Source organism: Crocuta crocuta, unplaced genomic scaffold, assembly GCF_008692635.1.
Source record: "Crocuta crocuta isolate KB4526 unplaced genomic scaffold, BGI_CrCroc_1.0 scaffold145, whole genome shotgun sequence".
NCBI classification, from domain to species: Eukaryota; Metazoa; Chordata; class Mammalia; order Carnivora; family Hyaenidae; genus Crocuta; species Crocuta crocuta.
This window is the reverse complement of record NW_027530857.1, coordinates 4,239,073-4,244,992: the sequence shown is the minus strand read 5'-3', so window position 1 is coordinate 4,244,992 and position 5,920 is coordinate 4,239,073.

Here is a 5,920-nt window from a genome sequence, read left to right as displayed (position 1 = left end):
AAGATGAAAAGAATCAGCCCTGGCAAGGAGGCACCGGCGCCTGCGGGGCTGGGGGTGGAAAAGAACAGAGTCTGATAAAAAGACACACACCACAGCTTGCGTGAACACTGAACTCCAGGGAAAGAAAGAATCGCCCTTACCTGAGTGTCAAGGACAAGACAGAGCTGCCCAGTGATCACCAAGAGAAGACCACACAGGCAAGAGAGATTGGAGAGAAAAGACAAGCGTTAGGACACCCATGTGAGCCATCCTCTTAAGGCTCAGCTCAGGAAGTCTGAGACCGTGTTCCTTTGTGTGATTCAAGCTCCAGCCTTGGGAACCTTCCTGAACCTTCCGAGAGAAGGCAGCTATTTGAGTACCACTGTGATAGGTACTAAGTTCTCTTAATGTATTACATCATTTAATCCCTATAGCAACCCTAGGAGATAGATACTATTATCACCCCATTTTACAGATAAGGAAACTTTGCCCAAAGGCACACAGCTAGCAAGATGGTCGGGATCCAGATTCTATCCTCTTATCTGTTATACTACACACTATCTTTTACTCGAAGAAAGAAAGTTTTACTCTACCTCTAGAGCTGGAGAAGCCCATTTTGTTACCAGGTAGACTGGAGAACTAACCACAGGCTGCCGGGCCTGGAAGAATCCTTTGATTTTTCTGGACCTGGAAGAATCCTTTGATTTTTTCTGTCCACTCTTCTCCCCCAGAGAGTAGCTGCGAGCAAAAGGGCCTGCCATCTGGTTACGTTGCCTTTTGCTAACCTTACATTATGTATAAATAACCAGTTGAAATTAATCTGATTTCGATTCAATGTTCAGCTCGGTCTCTTAGGTAAGTGAAAATCCCTTCACCAACAGGTTTGGCTTCCCGGGCTGTCGACTACACCCATACATAAAACACCCACACAGGCACACACAGCTTGCAGCAGTGTTTTCACACAGACACAATGATGACTCACAAATAAGCATGGCTGGCGCATAAAGCACTCAACCAGAAGTTGCATAAGCATGGATGTCATCCATTTTCTATTAGAGAATACTACCATGACACACAGTGGATTGGAGATTAAATTAACAGAAGGCAGAAGAGGCCATTTATTGTGATGAATTCCTGAAGGGGGGCTTGGTCTTGTAATCACTACTTTACTGTGGGGAGTGTAATATTCCACCAATTAACAATAAGCCCAATAATGAGCCCAAATATTGCTTCCAGAGAGCCATCTGGTCTACACACCAGTGATTTAGAAGCTTTCTATCTGGACTCAGTGTCTTGTGTTCTAGAGCTGGCTACCCTTAAATATTCACACGTGTGAGGGATGATAGGTTTCTGATAGTTCCAAGAAAGTGCCTAAATTGTATCAAACTCCAGAAAGAAGGGCAAAGGCAGGATGTTCAGCTCAGGAATGGGAGAAACACGAACCATCTACAGCACGCAGGGCAGCAAAAGCTTTTGGTCCAAATGTTACATTCTTCTTTCTCTTTAGCCCCCTCTATTGTATTTGCTTCTTGATCCTTTTCTGAATTTTTAATGGATGATGTACAGTAAACTTGTGAGAATAGGAGGGGTAGAAGTTGATTATGATCCTACCAATGACCTATGACTTACAAATATTTATTGTTTATTATTAGTATTATTGCCTTATCCATGGCACACCCACCCGCTGGTTCATGTAAAGGTGGTAACTATGAAGATAAAAAGGTGGGGAGTCCAAGTGCCCTCACAGGGAGGGTTGTGGCTGGAAGCTACACTGGCACAGGCAGCCCTCCTTCCCAAAAGCAGAGGCTTGGTGCCAGAAATGATCTCCCATCCTGGGGGGCTCTGAGGCCATCCCTGAGGTGGTCTTGAGTGTTTAGATTTAATTTAGCGCTAGTCAGTAAGAACTACTACTATTTAGAAACATGATGGGTCTATAAGTACGTGGGCCGTGCACGTTTGTAGGCAACAGGAGATGGAGGTACCCCTGATTGCCAAGCTCACCATTTCACTATCTTGTTTGAAACTGTACATCTGCTGCCCATCGTTGAGGGAAACCTAAGTGCCCATTGATGGATTAATGAGTAAAGAAGATGTGGTATATACACACAATGGAATATTACTCAGCAATGAAAGAGAAGGAAATCTTGCCATTTGTGACAACGTGGATGGATCTACAGGGCATTATGGTAAGTGTCAGAGGAAGAAATACCATTGATCTCACTTATATGTGGAATCCAAAAAACAAGAACAAAACCAAAACACAAGCCCATCAATACAGAGAAGAGATTGGTGGTTGCCAGAAAGGGGTGGGGGGGACAAAATGGGGAAGAAACTTCCAATTATAACTGAATACGTCATGGGGACGTAGTACAGTGTGGTGACCATAGTGACTGCATTGCACTTTTGAAAGGTGCTAAGAGAGTAGATCATAAAAGTTATATCACAAGAAAAAAAGTGTAACTATGTATGGTGATGGATGTTAACTAGACTTACGTGGCAATCTGTTCACAGTATACACAGATATCAAATAATTATGTCATACACCTGAAACTAACATAATGTTATATGTCAGTTCAATCTCCATGAAAAAATGGCCCATTTGTTGCCCATTATCCATTGGATAACATTTATATTGGCCTTCCATCATCCAAACACCGCCTTCCCCAAACTCAACAGTGAACTTCATGAGGTTCCAATCACACCATTTTATTTCTCTGTATCTCTGCTCTCGCCCCATCCTTAAACCTAGCCTCACCCAAACTTGAGGACTCATCTCCACTTTGGGTTCCCCCCAAAAACTTATCTGATCCTTCCAGACTAGTTTCCGGCCCCAGTACCTTGTACACTGTAGGATTTTTTAGGTCATGCAGGTAAAACACTCAGAATAGTGCCTGGCATCCAGTAATCACACCAGTGTATCCTATGCATCCACCCCGTCACGTCCCAGACTATATTATAAGCACCTGTTTTTATTTCTGGTGGATACTCATCTCCTTGAAGACTCACAGGATACCTTTTATTTGCCCATCTGGCTCCACTCTACCCACCTGCTTCCCGCTCGGCTCCAGGAGGCTGGTGTATACACTTCATCAATTGGCTTCCTCCCCGACTGGTTTCCAATTGGTTGGGAAAAGGCACCGTAGGGTAAGGAGAGTGAGGTCAAGGTATTTATTCCCAGCTCCCTCCTTGCTAGATTGCCAGCAGCTGACTGATGACTTCGGGGCTGATCTCAGCCCTGACTTCAGCCCTTGACTGAAGGCCACACCGTCAGGAAGCATCTCTACATAGTTTGCTGGTCTTTTCTCTTCTCCCATGTTCCAGCAGCCATATCTCCCAGCTTCCCCCACGTCAGGGCTAAGGATGGTAGTTCCCACTATTCCTAGCCTCAGGGGACTATGCCATCCCATGTGGTTTCCCTAAACTCTGTCTACGTTCTCGCCAAATGACCCAGTTTGAAGCTCCATCTATCTTCTGCTGGGATCCTAACTGCTACAAGGACAAAGACAGCCTCTTATTTGTCTCTGGAGCCTCACATCCAGCATAGCGCTTGGCATACAACAGGTGCCCAATAATGGTCGAGTGCATGAATGTATCCCCTTGTTGCAGTGTGCCAGTCAGGCCCAGCTATGTCTGAGATAACAGACAGTGGTGGTAATTAACGAGCTCACGGAACCGAGGCTCGTGGGGGGAGAAGGAGGTGCTTGCAAAAGCACAGGTAGGCGGGAGTCTCAGCAGGCTGGCTCACACATAATTGGTTATGACTAGAGGGAAGAGGAGAGGGTCTGAATCTTCCTGGTAAATTGAGAACGGAAGTTTGCCTTTGGAATGTGAAGAAGGAACAACTGATGTGAAAGGTAAGATATGGAAGATACAGAAAAAAGAATTGTCAGGGGGGCGCCTGGCTGGCTCTGGCAGTTAAGCATCTAACTTTTGATCTCAGCTCAGGTCATGACCTCCAGAGGCCGTGAGATTGAGCCCCATGGGCTCTGTGCAGACAGCACGGAGCCTGCTTGGGATTCTGGCTCTCCCTCTCTCTCTGCCCCTTCCCTGTTCATGCTCTCGCTCTCTGTCTCTCAAAATAAATAAACTTTTAAAAAGAAAAAAAAACCTGACAGTTAACAAGGAAAAAGGAGTTGCTGTTAGTTTTTTTGTTTGTTTTTGTTTTTTGGTTTTGTTTTGTTTTTTTGCGTCTGCACATATTTATGTCAGGGCAGTGATTCTCTGACTTGGATGCAGGAACCAAATTCGAATAAGCATTGTACTGAGCCTCCCACGTGTCAGGCACTATGGTGGGATCTGGAGTCCTAGGAATGCATGAGACACAATTTCTATCCTTGCGGAGAGAGGAAGATGAACACATAAACAAGTTTTTAAGGCCACCTGGGAAATACTGTAGTCTGTGGAGAGTGCAGACAGGCACTGGAAAGGGTACCCAACCCAGTCTGGAGTAGACCGTGTGAAAGAAATCCACAAAGTCTTCCTGAGGAGGTGAGCTCTGGGAGGCGTCTGGAAAGACTCGGCCTTGATTAGGACATAAGTATGGTCAGTAGATGAGAAGTTCAAAGGAGTGAGAAGCTTAGGACACACACACGGACACCAAGCCTGAGATTCAAACATTATGGCCTGCATTGGAAACTGTTGTGTTTTATCATTAGTTTTCATTACTAAAGATAGCATTAAAACACGTCTATAAATAATCCAAAGAAACCAAAAGTAGCTTTCAGAGTGAAAATAGTTTGCTTCGCCTTCCTATCAACCCCCCTCCATTCCTCAGAGGTAAATCCCACTAACGTGTGTGGTAGAATAACATTTTGGTATATTAATCACTGTGGTTTTGTCCTCAGTACTTGCTGTTGTTATTTCGGATGGTTCTTTAAATTTGGGGTGGGTTTTTTTTTCCACTCTTTTAGTCATACTCCCCACATACACACACCATTAAAGCAGGAGTATGAGGCAGGGGCATTGCAGGAATCAAGATGGCACATGGCCCAAGCTGGGAATTCCAAAGACCTATAATAAAAGTAAGTGTTCTCGGGAATCCCGAATCTTGATCTTATGTATCAAAGTCAAAGCCCTGCCATATTTGCAGCATAAACAGTAGCCTGGACACAGAATGCATGAAAAAGCCAACTTCTCTGCCATCAGAGATAGCTAGGAAGTGGAGAAATGGAAGGGACAGGACACGATAGGGGGGTCTGTGTGAGTCCAGATGAGAGCAGGATGCGAAGCAAGCAACATGTCCACCCAAGGGGAGGGTCAGCCGTCCTCCCTTGTGAGCAGCAAAGCCACCGGGGGGTGAAGGCAATGTCTGCCGAGACCCAGGAGCCATTTGAGTAAGCAGAGCCCAGGAACACTTTAGATGTTCTTGTGCTTGTCCTCTGGCAGGGGCTTTCTAGAAACAGCAGCCAGCTGGACAACCATCAACTGTCCAACAGATATGGTGGCTGTTCATGCCTTAGAACCTTCTTGCCCTTTCCAAAGGTTCAGGCCATTTATAGACCTCCAAGATGAAGCCAGGATACACAAGAAGCGGTGATGTGGTAAAGCAAGCCTCGGCATCCGTTCTGGGTGGCCTGGAGAGAGCCAGCTGAGGCCTCTCTATCGCCGGGCAGAGGTGACCACAGCCCAGGAGACATTTGTACACAGACGCAGATTATTGTTCAACTCCCGTTGGTCATACTGCATAGACTATTCCATGACTTAATAGTTTTAACTTTCAGCACCTGGACCAGTTTGGGCAAAGCAAATCCCCAATAAGCGTTTGTTGAATACATGGACAATCTAGATAGTAGTGATCTTTCCCTGTAGAAGGTACAGACTTCTGTTATTCTTATTTGTTTTTCTTTTATAGTTTATTGTCAAGTTGGTTTCCATATAACACCCAGTGCTCATCCCAACAAGTGCCCTCCTCCATGCCCATCACCCCCCTTCCCCTCTCCCC